Below are 17,798 nucleotides of genomic sequence, written 5' to 3'. Positions count from 1 at the left end.
CCATAAGATTTAATTTACAAAAGAATTCTAAAACCTTTGATTTTCAGCTCAATAGTTGCGTATAATTTTGTGCCTTCAATGGCACCAAATATTATCCCTATATATACGCACACACACACACGTTCTCGTGTCCTATTTTTAAATTTCTTCATGAATCCGAGTAGTGAATCCGAATCTCATATTTGTATCCTCCAGTGTCATTGTGACATAGGTTTAAAGTCTTTCCCAATGTTCCGTGTCATAGAGGTTAACCCAAGGACTTTGTTCATCTATTGTCAAAAAAAGTAGGTTACCTGACATGAGATTTCAGGGAAAGGGGGGGGGGGGGTAATATCAATAAATTAACCAATTAGTATGGAATGCATGACACAAGTCTGCTTGATACTGTTGTACAGCTTGGACGGTGGGCTCTCCCCTTAGCTGTATTTTTGGAACATTAGCAGTTTAGCATTCTAATTTCATCATTCACTTACCTCATCAAATACTATTGCAAATATTAGACAATACTGTCAATTTTGCCAGTGGCATATTTTGCTTGTTATTTAAGAACATGGGACATGATTCTTTATATGATTTGAAACGGCCAACAATACCATTCCATGAGATGGCTTGTTCTTCTAATATGTATTCCTTGGAGAAGCATTTAATTAGATTTTCATTACTAAAAGAAGGTGATTTCTTTTCTATTTTTAACGTGGGAAAACCTTGGTTCAAGTGGTGGAGCTCGGAAGATATTGGGCATGTCAATTTCTGATGAAATGTTTCTTTTTGGTTTAAGAGCGGGGTTTTGCTTTAAGTTTGTGTCTGGCTTAAAAGGGGAACTTAGCCAGATTTGAGCATGTTTGTGCTTCACATTCTATTGTGACAAGATGGAAATATTAGTTTTCTATCTATTGATTAGGGACTTCAACAATGATGTGGATCAAATGGATCTCTAGTGTGACGTGCTTTCCTTGATGTATTAGTTTGCTCTAGAATTATTGTATCTCGAAGTTTGAAATATTTATTGGTAGAGCAACCATTGTTTTTGTGAGTTACTGCATTAGCTTAAATGTTCATTGTCATAGCATATATTTAGGCTGTTAGAATAGGACAATGATATTTGGTTACTGAAGCTGCCATTTATTAAAACTTATATGAGATGGGGAAATATTCAGGTCTAAGGGCTGTTGCGATAGCCACTTTGGTTATAACCTTGATATTTAGACCTAAAATGAATGGAAGGAGGAAATGTGAACATAGTTTTTTTATTTATGATGTCTTTCTTTGGGGATTTATTATTTATTATCTATTTTCACAGGTTGACCAAGACTTAAACATATTCCAAAATGTTAATACAAATACTTCAAGCCTAATGTTGGTGATGATGAATACCAGAGATTGAAGGAATTAATGATCCCAATTTTGTTCCTCCTAGAGTTGCGCCCGCACAATTATGAAAAGCTTTCTTTGAAATTTGGAATTCTTTTGAAGGTTAGGTATGCACTTTTTTCTCAATTATATATTTGACATTTAAATAGGAAGTTAATGACCAAAACAAGTCTGCCAACAACACAACAGGAGTTTCGTTAGGAACTTTCAATTGTCGTTAGCAGACTCAGACTATATATAGAGTATGGCTAGAACTCATGAATTATTGTTAAAAAATAGTCCAAAATTGGAATTGTTGTTAGCATTAGACTATGTGCATGTTGTTAGCATCATGTGTCAATCGCATAGCACGATGTGTGATCAGCATTTGTCACTAGCGAGCCTTTTGGTCTATTTGGTCCAAGTTCACACAGAGTAGGGATAAACCTCCAGAAACTTCCTATCTCTATCTTAAAAGCTCAAGAATTGTGTTCATGGAGCCTAGATTGTATTCTGAAATCCCAAAAAGCTCTCAAGTCTATCTTCTTATCCCAGAAGCTTAGCTCCTATGCTAAGAAACCTCTAACCAATAGGAAAGAAACCTTCTAAAGAACATCTAATCAGATCTTGCCACATCATCCGTGGATATATGAATTTAAAGAGTCCCTCATGCTACTCAACCAGATATCTTAGCAACATTGGTATCTCAAGTTATGACCAGGATGTTGAACACATTTTGATAGCATGTTTTGCCAAAGACATTGTTTTCTCACACCAAGGACCTACGTATCATAGTCTAGATAAAGGGGTTCTCAATTCCCAACTGCTTGGTAGACGATGGTTGGGAGCCTAAATATTAGTCCCTACACAATCACCCAGAAGCTCAACATCACCAAGTCAAAGTTTTGACACCATTGGATTCAAAATAGTGGATACGATGGGTCTTGGATATGAGAATGAGTCCTATTTCCCACAAGACTCTGTTCCATGTGGTGGATATCCTGACCTCCTACAACTTGCTCTTAGGATGGTCATGGATTCATGACTTAAAGGCAGTCTCGTCCATATACCATCAGTATGTCAAGATTCCTACTTGGGTAGCTCCCAAACTAGAAAAAAGGTAGGTGTCTACTTATGATAGTTTGATTCTTGCTTTTCTTGGCATTTTCCTACATAGCTCGTGGAAAAATTCTAAGTACTACTCTAGCTTAGCTTTCTCCTTTCAAGATAGTAAAGTAGTTTTTCTATAGGGAATGCCCTTCCTGCATAGGAATTTTTTCTATAGGGGGAGATTGCCAGATTCAGAGCTTGTGGTCGAATAGAGAGACTTTGTCAGTTCATCGAGCAAGGGCTAGGGTTTCACAAAACCCGAGTAAGCATTCTCTCACCTTTTCTCTAATTATTTTCCTGAGAATTTGCTTTCCTACCTACTTGCACTAACCTGCACACATTGTTTATGTTTTTTTAAGCCTTTGGTGGGTCCACCGTCCTAGGCTTATTGCACATGTGCTTATTAGGCAAGCTACTAACCGTCCACCTCATAAAGACGTTAACAAACCTGATAAAGATGGTAACAAACTTTCTTGTGTGATCAGAGAGAGAGAGAGAGAAGAGTGACAAAATAAAGTCACAAAATGTCAAGAATCTGCAGATAATGTCAAGATGGAAATGGATCCACAAAATCAGGATCGAGATCTCCATCTATCATCTGCAACTCTACATAAATTGCCCTGTAAGCCTAACCATGATAAGGTAGAAAAATAATTAACCCGGCTTGCACAGGCCCGTGGGTGTCGGTCGCTTTCATAGACCGAATCACGTTAAGTTTCTTGTGTGATCAGAGAGAGAGAAGAGTGAAGCTTGCATGTATGTGATCTGCTCATCTTTTTTCATGGTATCCGAGTGAGGTAGATCGTATTGTCACTAAAGAGTCTTTGTTTCAAGTCACCATCCAGGAGCAGATCCATCGTGTGATTAAGTTGCAGAAAGTTAATACTCGGATCAAATCTGCAAATTTTTTGTCCTTTCTTCTACACTAGTTCTAGAACTGCATCGTTGCCATGGCAGACACTTCAAAGTCATCGCCGAGTCAGGTGCTCTCTTTTCTACTTTAGGCTTTCATGTTCCTTCAAATCTGCAATATTTTCTTGCAATCAAACTTACATCGGAAAACTATTTGTTGTGGGAGTCCCAATTTCTCCCTATACTATATTCGAATGATCTTATGGGTTTCACAGATGGATCAAAACCTTACCCTGCAAAATATATCAATAAGAATAATATTAATCATGAATTCTCAATTTGGACATGGCAAGACCAACTACTTCTAAGTTGGATCATGTCATCCTTGACAGAGTCTGTCCATAGCCAAGTTATTGGCATAAGAACCTCTCATGAGGTATGAAAGGTGTTGAAAGAGACCCATGTGGATCAATCTAGATAAAAAATTCTTCAATTAAAGACTCAACTCTAGGAACTAAAGAAAGGAGATAGGAGCATGGCAGAATATTTTCAACATGTAAAATACATTTCATACCAACTATTTGTGGCAGCAAAACCCATAAAAGAAGAAGACTTAGTTATGCATATTCTATGTGAGCTTCTGAATGAGTAACTTGCCTTTAGAATTGCCATAAGTACTCACGTGGAACCCGTGACATTAAATGAATTATACGGACTTCTGTTGGTCCAAGAGTCTCAGTTGGAACTTACTTCAGAAAAAAGTTGAAGAAAATCTTCTCCCCACTGCTAACATTGTTCAAAGTCAGCCCTATAAGACTGCATATTATCAGAATTTCAACAAAGAAAATAATTTCAATGGAGGATACCAAGAAAAAAATAAGAAAAATTATTGGAACTAGTTCTTTTAAGGTAACAAAGTAGTCTGTCAAATATGTGATAAAACAGGCCATTCGGCAAGCAGTGTAGACAGATTGCTCACCTACTTCAAGATCGAGAATCAGGCCCTAAGGTTTTCTCTGCTACCACAATAAGCTCAACTGAAGAGAACTGGTACCCGAACTCGGGTGCATCACATCATGTTACCAACGGCTTGAATAATCTTTCAATCCATACTCCATATCAAGGTAATAATGGGCTTCACATAGGTAACAATTCCTCTTTACCCATTGCTCATATTGGTTCCTCTATGTTGAAACATGACAATCGTCGATTTTCTTTGAAGCATATTTTACATGTTCCAAAAATGACAAAAAAATTGTTATCAGTTCAACGATTTGTTAAGGATAACAAAGTTAACTTTGAGTTCTCACCCTTTCATTGTTGTGTTAAGGATCCATTAACGGGTAAAGTGTTTTTTCAAGGATCGACTGAAGATGGGTTGTACAAGTTGCCCTGTTTACCAATTTTTGAAGGAAAAGAAGTCAATATTGGAGAAAGACTTTCCATAGAGACCTGACATTAACGACTGGGACATCTAACTCTTAAAGTAGTTCAAAATATTTTGAATAAGAATGAACTACCATTCCTTGCTGAAAACTTTTATGTTTGTGATGCTTGACATAAAGGAAAAAGTCATAAACTTTCTTTTGAAAAGAGTCTGCATGACATTGGTACTCCTCTTGAACTGGTTTTTTTTTATGTGTGGGGGTCTGCCCTAATCATGAGTACAAATGGTTTTAAATATTATGTGACATTTATTGATGCATATTCATGTTTCTCTTGGATTTATTGGCTTAAGCATAAGTCAGATGTATTGAATGCGTTCAAAAAAATTAAGTTGCATGTTGAAAATATTTTAAATACCAAGATTAAATATTTTATAGTGATGGAGGGGGAAAATATCTTGGCATGAAGATTTTTATTGAATCTTGCAGAAATTGGGCATCGAATATCTTGCCCTTATACTCTAGAGTAGAATAAAACAGCTGAGCAAATGCATCGGCATATAGTCGAGACAGGTTCAACAATGATGGCTCATGCAGGTGTACCAAATAAACATTGGGAATACTGCCACTTATTTGATCAACAGGTTACCCACTAGAACACTAGAAGGTAAAAGTCTGTTTGAAATGTTATTTCAGCAGGTTCCATAATTTTTTGCGTGTATATGGGTGCTCGTGTTATCCTTGTCTTCAAGCATACAGACCTCATAAACTTGCCCACAAATCCCAACACTGCATTTTTCTGGGGTATGCGGATAAGAGAAAAGGGTATTGTTGTCTTTCACTTGAGACAAGGAAGATATTTATTTCAAGAGATGTTGTGTTTCATGAAAATGTGTTTCTCTTGCTTGACAAAAATACAAGTTTATCCTATGAGAGTTCTTCTCTTGTCCCTGTTGTTCCAATTTCTAGCACGCCATTTATTTATGTTCCTCAATCCACCCTGCAATCTGTTGCACCGAATTTATTGCAGTTGCCCCTTGAGCGTTCTTCTACACCTTCTATTCCATACCAGTTCATGAGATTATCTACGCCCGTCAATGACTCTAGTTTGGGAATAAATCTTATTGTAGATCTTAGAGATTCACCTTTGCCTTCTCTCCCTCCACATCCCCGAACTCACTCTATGGTCACCCGAACCCAAGACGACACCATTCGGCTCTGTGTCTTCTCTACCAAGTATCCCTTACCCATGGCCTTCTTATCCTCTTGTCCAGATGACCTTGAACCCATGACTCTAAAGCACACTCTCTAAGATCCTCGATGGTGCTTTGCCATGCATGATTAACTTGCTGCTTTGTCCCGCAATAATACATGGACTTTAGTTCCTCCGGTCCCCAACATGATCATTATTGGGAGAAAATGGATATACAAAGTCAAACGGCGGGCTGATGGATCTCTTTAACGCTATAAAACTTGCCTTATTGCTAAAGGATTCTCTCAACAGAAAGGAATAGATTTCTTTGACACATTTAGCCCTGTGGTTAAACCCACCAAGATCCACACTGTCCTCAATATTACTGTGTCTTTTCACTAGCCAGTTCGGCAGCTTGATGTGAACAATGTCTTTCTTTACAGCCAACTCACTGAGACTATTTATATGAGCCAACCTCCTGGGTTTACTGATCCTCACTGACCACATCATGTGTGTAAATTGCAGCAAGCATTATATGGCCTTAAACAAGTCCCACAGGCATGGTACTCCCGTTTGAGCTCCTATCTACTTCATCTTGGATTTAAAGCATCGCACACAGATACATCATTGTTTACTCTCGTCGCTACCTCACATGTGTTCTATGTTTTGGTCTATGTTGATGATATTTTGATAACTGGTAACAGCCTGCCTCGTCTTCAGCAACTTATTTGGCACTTGGGTCATGAGTTTTCTATAAAAGATCTTGGAAATCTCTACTACTTCCTTGGTATTGAAGCACAACGCACTTTCACTGGATTGTTTTTATCTCAAAGAAAATACAGTGTCGATCTCCTTCTCTACGTATCCATGGCTGCATGTAAGCCTATCTCTACTCCACTTAGCACCTCCACGCAGTTACGGGCTCTCGACGGCCAAAATATGAACAACCCAACTATGTATAGAAGCATCATGGGAGCACTTCAGTATTTGACCTTGACACATCCTGATCTCTCGTTTGCTATCAATCGGGTCTATCAGTACATGCATCAACCCAAAGATAGTCACTGGCATGTAGTTAAACATATACTTCGGTATGTCTAGGCTATTGTTACTCACAACCTTCATTTCTCGCCCTCTCAAACTCTTGGTCTCTTTGCCTACTCTGATGCGGACTGGGCTAGAAACTCGAATGATCGGAAGTCTATTGGCACCTATGCTATGTTTCTTGGCAATAATCAAATATCTTAGAGTTCTTGGAAGCATACCACAGTTGCTCGTTCTAGCACTGAAGCGGAGTATCAAGCTCTTACTGAAGGTGTTGTTAAAATTACATAGGTTAAATTTCTCTTGCAAGAACTTGGTCTTCACCTCCCCACTACCCCTGTACTTTGGTGTGATAATCTGGGTGCTACGTATATGGCTGCCAATCCAGTGATACATAAATGGTCAAAACATGTAGAGATAGATGTCCACTTTGTTCGGGACAAGATTGCTTCCCAGCAGTTGGTGGTTCGATATATTCCAACTGAAATTCAATGGGCTAACATTTTCACCAAAGCTTTGGCCGCTAATCGATTTAATTGGTTGTGGATCCAGCTCAATGTTCTTCCCCGCCCATTGAGCTTGCGAGGGGATATTAGGCAAGCTACTAATCGTCCATCTGATAAAGACGGTAACAAACTTTCTTTTGAAAATAAAGTCACAAAATGTCGAGAATCTGCAGATAATGTCAAGATGAAAATAGATCCACAAAATCAGAATCAAGATCTCCTTCTATCATCTGCAACTCTACATAAATCAGCATGTAAGCCTAACCATGACAAGGTAGAAAAATAATTAACCTGGCTTGCACAAGCCTGTGAATGTAGGTCTCTTTCATAGACCGAACCATGAGTTTCTTGTGTGATCAGAGAGAGAGGAGTGAAGCCTGCATGTGTGTGATTTGCTCATCTTTTTTCAGTACTTAGATGAGACTTCTGAATGTCAATTTTCCTAGGAAACTCTCAGCCTTGGTCGAATTATCCCTCGCTACTTGGGGAGGAACGGTTTTGACCTCGTACCAACAAGGATCCCACATCATTTGAAAAGAAGTTTGTTTTAAAAGAAATATTTTTCTAAAATCTTTTCAAAATAAAGGTTTTTCAAAAGAAGGATTTGGGTCATACAATTCTTTTTGGCATGCTCACTGAGACTCGCTATTCCTCTACTAAGATTTCTTGAGAATTGACTTTCTCAAGTTCTTCTTTTCAGTATCCACACACTATTGAGGCATTTCATGACATCTCGATCATAGGGAAACACTTTCCAACCCCCAATAGGTTTTTAAAAATCTGTGTAAATAATGTATGCATCGTGCTTGCTTATCTCTTTGCTTTATCCTACTTTTTCTCAAGATTAGAGCCACTCCGTTTTCTTGAATGCTTGTTTTCCAACTCCCTTGTCCCATTTATTTGGATCACAAGATCTCCCCGCTCATACCAAAAGCAATAGCTTGGTTATATTGGCAATGGTTCAAGGAGCTGGTTTTTGTTCTACATGTACCTGAAGCATTAGCTTGGGTATATAGTGGATTGTCGGAAGGGAGCCATTTCCTATTAGAACCTTGAAGTGAGCCTGCATGAAAAACCCTTTTTCTAGGAAACTCGGTTTTTAAAAGTTGCTTTCAAGGTGTTATCTTGTTTGTCGTCCTAAGCCATGGGCAGATCTAGGAGGGGTATGATGGTGGAGTAAGCTAGTGATGTCAATTTTCGGTCCAAGGATCATAAGAATGAGGGTTAATTATATCTAGATCCTTCAAGGGTAGTCACAAGGGCCTAGAGGGCTATAATCTAAAGGTTTGAAACCCAAGATCCCTCAAGAAAGGGAGGACTCCGATAACGAGAAAGAAAAAGAAGAGAGAAGTGAAAAAAGAGAAGAAAGTGAGGAAAGTGAACAAGATGAGGTACCCAGGGAAAGGAAATCCTAGGAAACCTAGAAAGTAGGAAGCCCTAAAGAAAGAAGGGTTGAGACTCTTAGGAAAAGGAGTTCATATGTGAGAAAGAAGAGAGGGTCCATGAGAAATTGAGACCAAAAGACATGAAACTCTTTGAAAAGTTCAGGAAAATGATGAAACATTATGAAGAGGAAGAATCCAATGATAAGGAAAGGCCCATGTCAAAGAAAGATAAGACCTTGGAAAAGAAAAGAGACATGAAAAAAAAAAGAAAAAATGAAGGAAAAATGAAGAAAACCCTGAAAGCCTATAATTTTATATGGAAGATGATAAACTTGTTTCCAAGAAAACTACTTATCTCAAGCACCATAAGAAGGAAGAACCCAGAATGAAAAAGAAGAAACCTATTAGAGTTTATGAAGAGGAACAATCCTCAAACGAGGAACATGTCCCTAGAAAAGTAAAATCTCTTCCCAAAACTCATGAGGAAGCCTATGAAAGGAACACGAAGGAAAAAAAATCAAGTCCTCAAGAATCTACTAAGACTTTTTATCCGAAGAAGAAGAAAGGATTCAGAATTCTAGGAAAGTGAAGTCCTGCATCCCAAGATCCATCAAAATTAGGGACCATGACGAAGAAAGTCCTAAGTGCAGAGGGATTTGGGAAAGGACAAATCCAAGGGAAAGAAAGTGGATGTGTATGAAAGCAATTCTGAATCCAATTCAAAGTGAGACAAGTACATCATGAAAGAGAAGAATCTCCCAAAAAGATGAAAAAGAAGAAGGAAGAATCTCCTCAAAGGAATATTGAGAAAGGGAAATCATCAATGGTTCCTGATCAAAGCCAAGCTATGATTGACTTACAAAATTTAGTAAAAACAAATGGCTCTCCAAATAAAAGGCCAAAATGGTAAAAGAGAATATTCTCCATTAATATTTTAGAAATGACAAAGGAGAGTGGTTTGTGTTGAATGTAATTTACTATTTATTTATTTTTTTGCTTTTATAGGAGTGCCCACGTCCTACAACATTTTCTTAAATGACAAGTGAGTGTTCTGGTTATTTTTTTTGCTTTTATAGTCCACCCCTACATGAAAGTAATCAGCTACTTCTGTTCGAGCATCGAATCCGGTGATTAATCGGATGTTGTTTGCTTTTATAATTTTGATAGATGGGTTTTATTCAGTCAGATATCTGATCCAAATCTAAGCTGTTAACACCACTAAAGCTACCTTTTTCAAGTTATAGATAAAGTAGGTAGCAAAATTTTTTGATCTGGCAAAGGTAGCCAGGCCTTTGGATCAGAAAATGAAATGGATCCGCCAAATAAATGATCGGCTCCATGACATAATTTTTTTGATGCATAATAAAACCTTTGCTCCGGATATCAGAACAGCACTGCTGCCACCACTTTCCATGTCAGAAAAAGATGTGACACACGATCTAGATCACCTGTGGCAAGTTGCAAATGGATCTGACCAGATCCAAACTATCTCCAGTGCAAGGCTGATTTGGCTACACAAGCACCTGATCATGAATCAGTTGGATTGTTTAGGCCATATATATATATATATATATATATTGTGTGTGTGTGTGACCTTGATACGTGAAGCATCAAACCCTGTAAAGCACATGGGTGTATAGGTAAAAAGACAATAACATAAGCAAGCAGGAAGTACACAAAAATACTCATCATATGTACATTTTGTAATAAAATATTAATTTATAAAAAATTATAAACTTTTAACATGAAGACTGCACTTTCAACGTCAACAAATTTTATGTTGGGAAAGTGAGCTTCTTTTAAAGTTGTAGAAGCACAAAAAAGATGTACTCTTTCACGTTTCTGAGTTTTTCAGAAGCTATGTATATATATATAGGCTAATGAGAATATACATACTATGTTGCCTGCATACGAATTGGGCATTTCTGGCACTTTTCTTACAAATCTGATCCCACAGATGTGTTGGGCGTGAACCATTTGCTAAGAATTGAAACTTGTATTGTGTTTTTTTTTTATAAAATAACTGTGGTTTTTTAGGCTTGAATTTTATGAATATTTTGGGTCGTTGATTTTCAAGCTTCTGGAAAACGCTGTTGTAATCAGATGAGTTGAGAGCCCACAAGGGCTCCGCTCATCTGGTAGGGGCGACTTGTGAATGTCACCAAGTTGATGGGACGTCAAAAGTTCGAAACCCACGGGTGGCATCCGTTGCTGCAAGGTCAAAGCTGGGTGTACTCACCAGTGGGCGGGGACTTTAAGGGTTTTACCAACGGGAGGCCAGCCAAGGTACGTGGGTCGGTGATGGTTTTTTTTTTCCTAGGATTATCCAAAAACATAAAACATTAAAATACAAAATTTTTATAAAATATAAATATTACATTAATAATGTGATATTATATATCATGATAAAGGCACAATATTTACAAAATAGACAATATTTCTCAAGGTATCGTGTTTTTCTTGGGGATTATATTGTTTTTAAACATGGGAATAAAATCAAGAGATTCTAAAAAAAAGGCCGATATTTGTTACTGGTATTTACCAAATCAGGACCCATGAGTGTGCATCCCTTACTGTTGTCGAGTATGGTGAAGGTTATATGTGGACTGATATGAAAATAATACAATAATTTAAGTCCCTAAATAGATACTTCTTTTTTTAAAATAAGTCCCCATTTTTTGCTTAGCTACAACAAGATTCCTGGCTCATATGGAAAATGCAGGGCTTCCATTGGATTCAGTTCCATCTTAGTCAGGCCAGGTCTGGTTTTGTGTGTTGGGCTAAGTGCATTAGAGAGTGAATTAATGGACTGTTGGGAACCCACAGGCCCACAAAAAATATCTGGACCCAAAATTTTTATGTGGATCTGGACCAAGTGTTCCCTATGTCCGGACGATACGAATATGGGGCCGACGAAGCATTCATTGTTTTATGGCAAAACCCTGTTATACCAATATCTTGTTCCCTTTTTTTTTCTCCCCAAAATCCAAACATCATGCACTCACTAGCCATAATACAAGTGAAGACCCTTAATAATACTTCGTATATTTGCAAAAAATGCAGATCTTGGGAGTCTATAACTACGACAGGGTCCAGGAGCGTACTTAAAGCCTTAACAGGTGGGTCCAATACATATCATTGTGCAGTCCAACTAGTTCTTTTTTTTTTAAAGGCAGGCTGGGATTAGGTTAGGGATGAGAAAGTGAATCGCAGACAAACATAAAAAGTTAAGATATGAGAAAGTGAATCTCATTTGCCTTTGCAAATGAGGGTCACTTTCTAATTTACTTGAGATTCAAAATCACATGAGACTCCATGTGATTCTGAATCTCAAGCAAATTAGAAAGTGATTCTGAATCTTGTTTTTTGAAAGGAGCAGCCGAACAATCTATCCTAAGATTTTCCTTTACCAAGAAAATCTCGATAACGAGTTTTTTGACTGGCAAATATTACATACCATTAAACCTCTCTCTTTGTCTCTCATGCAAAATCCCAACTTTTGTACATGGGAAGTGTCTGCGAGACATGAAACAGGTTAGGTGAAGCTAGTATTTACCACAATTAGATATTAGGATATGTGGCATTACTCAAGTTCGGCTAGTCAAGTTGAGCCAAATTCCAAATTTTTGTGATGCTACTAGCTTTAGAGAATATTGCCAAGAAATGCCACAGAATTAACAGCCTCTTTTGCAGCAGTTATTCTCATCTCTGCTGTATACATTTCAATGCATACAGAATAAGGCCAAGGAAGTTGATTGGCCTTCACTGGAAGGTAAATACCACTATCTGCCTCAGACGGTGCATCCTACCCATAACTCTGTCTGTTTCCAAAGACCTGATGTCCCTGTGGAGAAAAGCTGCAACTTGTTTAAAAGTTAGTGTCGAACTGAAGCAGACTTGAAATTTGTTTGTACAGAAACAAAGATGATCATTAAAAAAAACATCATAAAGAAAGAAACGACCGTTAGTTGGAACGTGCTGATAACGTTCTTTCCAACAGTGTAGAACTCTCATGGAAGTTTTCTGGTTTTTTGGTAGGAAAGCAAGATCATCTGGGATGCCGCAAATAAGGCTGGTAAACAAGCTGAACGAACAGAACAGAGGGTGTTCAAGCACATTCTTGTGGTGAGCTGAGCAAAGTTGGAGCTCATGTGGAACCCAGTCAAATGAGCCAAGCTTGATCTGGTTTCTTTACAAGCAGGAAAACACACACACACACACACACACACACATATATATATATATATATATATATATATATATATATATATATATATATATATATATATATATATATATATATATATGTTGGAGATAAAGCAAATCAGGAAGGCTCATATCAAATGAACAAATGAACAGGACGATCTTATCAAGATCTCACCAAATCAGCGACAACGTGGTTGCCGTTTTGAATTGGCTAAGATTCCAATATAAACCAGATTCGTAACTGGCAGCCAAATTTATTTGTTGTAAAAGGAATGTAAAATTGGTAGTTGTTAGGTATCCCTAAAATTTTGGGATTTTTCATAAGCACAAAATGTGTTTCCGCTCGTATAAAGCATTATGAAATTCAATACGTGAATATAGAATTCTCTCACTGAGGTTTCATCTCTTTCTACATCCTAATTTTACTAAGTACCATTTTAACATTGTATCGGAGGAGAAGATCTGATCTAGATTCTTATTGCTGCTGTGCACGTTTCTCTGCTGTGTTTTTTTTTTTCAAGTTCCAAGATTACTGCGATACCTTGCTGTTATTTCTATTTCTTGCAGTAGATTTTTCTTATACTCTTTGGTCATCTGCCCACCGTCATCAAGCCACTGCTCCTGACTGCAGTCGATTCAACTGTTGCGTGTGACGTTCTTGACTGCATTAGTATCGAGTATCGTTCGTAAGCTGCTGTTCGTGATAACATCAACTGTGCAGTGTATTTGATGCAAACTATGCAAAGGAGAATGGCTATGAAAATTATGAAATCAACCAACATCGAAGGAGATTCGTGAATGGAGTCAGCCGTTACTTCATATTTTCTTACGGTGTTGGTATCTGAGGCTTTAAATGAGGATAATTATTCGACATGAAAACGAGTGATGTGCATGGCTCTAAGCACAAAAAACAAACTCGTTTTTGTGGATGGATCGGTTCTATGGCCGGATATTTCTTTGATTCATTTGTGGCATGACCAAGATGCAATGATATGGTACTTTCATGGATTTTGAATTCAATCCATAAGGATTTATCTTCTAGTGTCATATATTCGGAAACTACATTTGATGTTTGGAATGAACTTCACAAGTGGTTCTCTCAAGCTAATGCATTTCGCATCTATCAAAATTAGATTGATATAATTAACCACAAGCAGCATCAATCATTCATTATTATTTACTTTACAAAACTCAAAGGAATGTAGGATAAGTTAGCTTCATATGTCTCATATCTGACTTGCTCTTGTGGAGCAATGAAGGTGGTTCAAGACATGCTGCAAAGAGATTGATTGATGTAATTTTTATGGGGCTTAATGATAGCTATAGCTCTATTCGGAGCTAGATTCTCCTAATGGACCTGATTTCAACTGTCTCGAAGGCATATGCGTTCGTCATTCAAGAAGAGAAGAAAGAGATGTGAGTACTTCCTCTATCATCCAACGAACATGGCATATTGGTTGCCATAGTTGAGTATAAGGACAACAAATGAATGAATCCAAGAGACTTTCAACCTAGATCATGTCCAAACCGTCCAAGACCCAAATGTGATCATTGCATCAAATTGGGTGACATCAAGGCTCGATGTTATCAACTTCATGGTTATCTAAATCCAACCAATAATGGTAATACAAGTGCAAAGGTGAATGCGACTAGATCAAGTGAAGAGGTTGTCATACCTTAGATCACACCTAAAAGTATAAACATTTTATACCCCTTATGTCACAAGGTAAACCAAAATCGCAAGTCAACCTAGTAGGTAAAACTTTAGCCCTTTCCTCTTGCTTTTCTTGTTGGATAATAGATATCGGGGGCCACCAACTACATAGTTTCTAGCTTAGACTTGTTACATTCTTCACGACTCATTACTTGCCCACTAGTAGGATTACCCATCTGATTGTCTGCTCCAATCACCCATGTCTTGTATCTCCAACTTCAAATACAATTTGATATCCATTAGTAAATTAACAAAGGATTTACAATGTGACATTGTTTTCACCAATAACTCTTGTATTTTTCAAGACCATCACTCAAAGCAGACGATTGGAGTGGGTAAACTGCAAAATGGCCTTTATGTGTTTGAAATCAAGAGTGGAGTCACTCTCTCTATTTTCAGTTTTGCTCATCTTTGGCATTATCATCTTGAACATATTTCTCATTATCTTTTTCAGTATCGTGTTGATTCTAATAAAAAGAATTCCTGCAAGTTTGACGGAATATGTTCATTCTATTTCCAAATAGTGGCATTAACTCTACGTCAATTTTTATACTCATTTACATTGATTTATGAGGAGGATATCAAACTCCATCATTATCTAGTGCATATTACTTTCTAACAATTGTAGATGAGTATTCTCACTCAACTTGGGTTTACCCAATACGTTATAAGTCCGAAACTTTTTCCTTGATCCAAGATTTTTTGCTATAGTCAAAACCCAATTTAAAATCCAAATCCAAAAGGTTAGGAGTGATAAATGAGAGTGAATTCTTTTCCAATGAAATGCAGGCTTATATTGATAGCAAGGGTTCATCAACATAGTTGTGTATATACACCCCAACAAAAATGAAGTGATGAAATGCAAGCACCGAGATCTTCTCAATATGGCTCGGGACTTGCGTTTTCAAGCAAACCTTCCTATCAAAATTTTGAGGAGAATGTATTATGACTGTCGCATATCTCATAAATTGTGTCTCTAGTAAATCCCTCAATGGATGAACTCCTCACGATCTCTTGTTTCCTAAAAGTCCTAATTATAAACACCTCAAGGTCTTTAGGTGTTTATGTTATGCTCATAATATAAAACACTCTCACAAATTTAATAGTAAAATAAGGAAGTGCATTTTCATTGGATATGTGTATGGCCAAGCTGCATATTATTTATATGACCTTGAGTCTCATGTTACCTTCACCAGCAGAGACATGTTTTTTCATAAACATGCATTTTCGTTCCAATCTGCTACATATGCACTACCCAATGATGGAGTTGTTGTCCTACCCATTATCATTCTTGATTCCACACTATATGATTCACTTTCAACCCAAGAAACTGATACTGCCACTCAGAACAACATTACATCAGATCCTTCAAATCAAAGTATGTCAAGTCTACAGGTTGGTCCCAATTCACTTGAATCAATTCCTACCCCATCAATCGATCCAACTCCTTCTGGTTTGACCCATTCAGAACCACTTGTTTCCGCTCTAATCATATGATCCTCTAGAGAGACAACTCAACCTGCTCATTTCAAAGATTATAAATGCTACGCTGCATTTTACTTACCCACATCAGAAGTTCAGAGTGTTGACAAAAAAAGTACAAGGTATCCTCTTACTTATTACCTCATATATGAAAATTTTTCTCCATCTCACTATTCCTTCCTTATAGCCATTAACAAAAACACCAATCCTTAGACTTTTGCCCAAGCTATGGGATGTGCTCATTGGTGAGAAATAATGGCAGTCGAAATTCAAGCTCTCGAAGACAATAAAACTTGGATGGTTACACGCCTCCCACTAGGTAAACATCCTATCGATTGCAAATGGGTTTACAAAGTTAGATATAAATCTGACAGAACCATTGATCATTATAAAGCACACCTTGTTGCAAAAAGATATACACAAATAGAGGGCCTTGACTACCATAAAATGTTTGCTCCCATGGCTAAACTAGTCATTGCTCGGTGCTTACCATCAAGAATTAAGTTCTTTATCAATTTGATGTCAATAATGCATTTTTGCACGAAGACCTTGATGAAGAAATCTACATGAACTTTTCTCCAAGTTTTGGCCAACAGAGGAGCAGTGAATTTGTCATCTCAACAAATCCCTTTATATCCTCAAACAGTCATCTCGAAATTGGTTGGCAAAATTTTTTAGTTTTCTTAAAGGGATTGGTTTTTCTCCGTCTAAAGTTGACTATTCATTATTTTCTTTCTCACAAAGCATGGATGTAAATTTTCTCTCACATATATTGATGATATTATCATTGCTGATGATGGCACTATAAAATCAATCAATTAAAGGTCCTTCTAAATAATGCATTTCATATCAAGGATCTAGGAGTACTCAAATATTTCTTGGAAATCAAAGTCGCAAGATCTAGCAAGGACATTTTGTTATCACAACATAAATACACATTGGACATAATTAAAAATCGTAGCTATTTAGGGGCCAAGCGGTCGGATTTTTCCATGAAGCAACATATGAAACTCAATTCAGAGGTTGAAGAGCTATTGACTGATCTGAGCCATTATCGATGACTAGTGGGTCGGCTGATATATCTTACTATAACACGGCCTGATATAGTCTATTGTGTCAATATCTTAAGACAATTTATGCATAGACCAAGGATATCACATCTTGATGTTGCACAACAACTTCTGCGATATCTCAAGTCCACACCTGGCCAAGATATCATGTTGTCATCCAACAATGAGTAACAATTATTTATTTATTGTGATTCAGATTAGCATTATGCTTAGAAACTCGAAGATCTACCTCAGGTTATTGCACTATGTTGGGAAAGAGTCCAATATCTTGAAAAATAAAGAAATAGACAATCATGTCAAGGTCGGCAGCTTAGGCAAAATACAGATCAATGGTTATGAGTTAATGTGGTTGAAATATTTGTTAACTGACTTAGGAAGCAAGCATCCTCAACCTATGTTAATGTTATGTGATAATCAGGCAACATTACATATTGCAGCAAATGCGGTGTTCCACGAGCATACTAAGCACATAGAGATTGATTGTCACATCATAAGGAAAAAA

Source organism: Nuphar pumila, chromosome 7, assembly GCF_984573655.1.
Source record: "Nuphar pumila chromosome 7, dmNupPumi1.hap1.1, whole genome shotgun sequence".
Lineage (NCBI taxonomy): Eukaryota > Viridiplantae > Streptophyta > Magnoliopsida > Nymphaeales > Nymphaeaceae > Nuphar > Nuphar pumila.
This window is presented reverse-complemented; position numbering follows the sequence as displayed.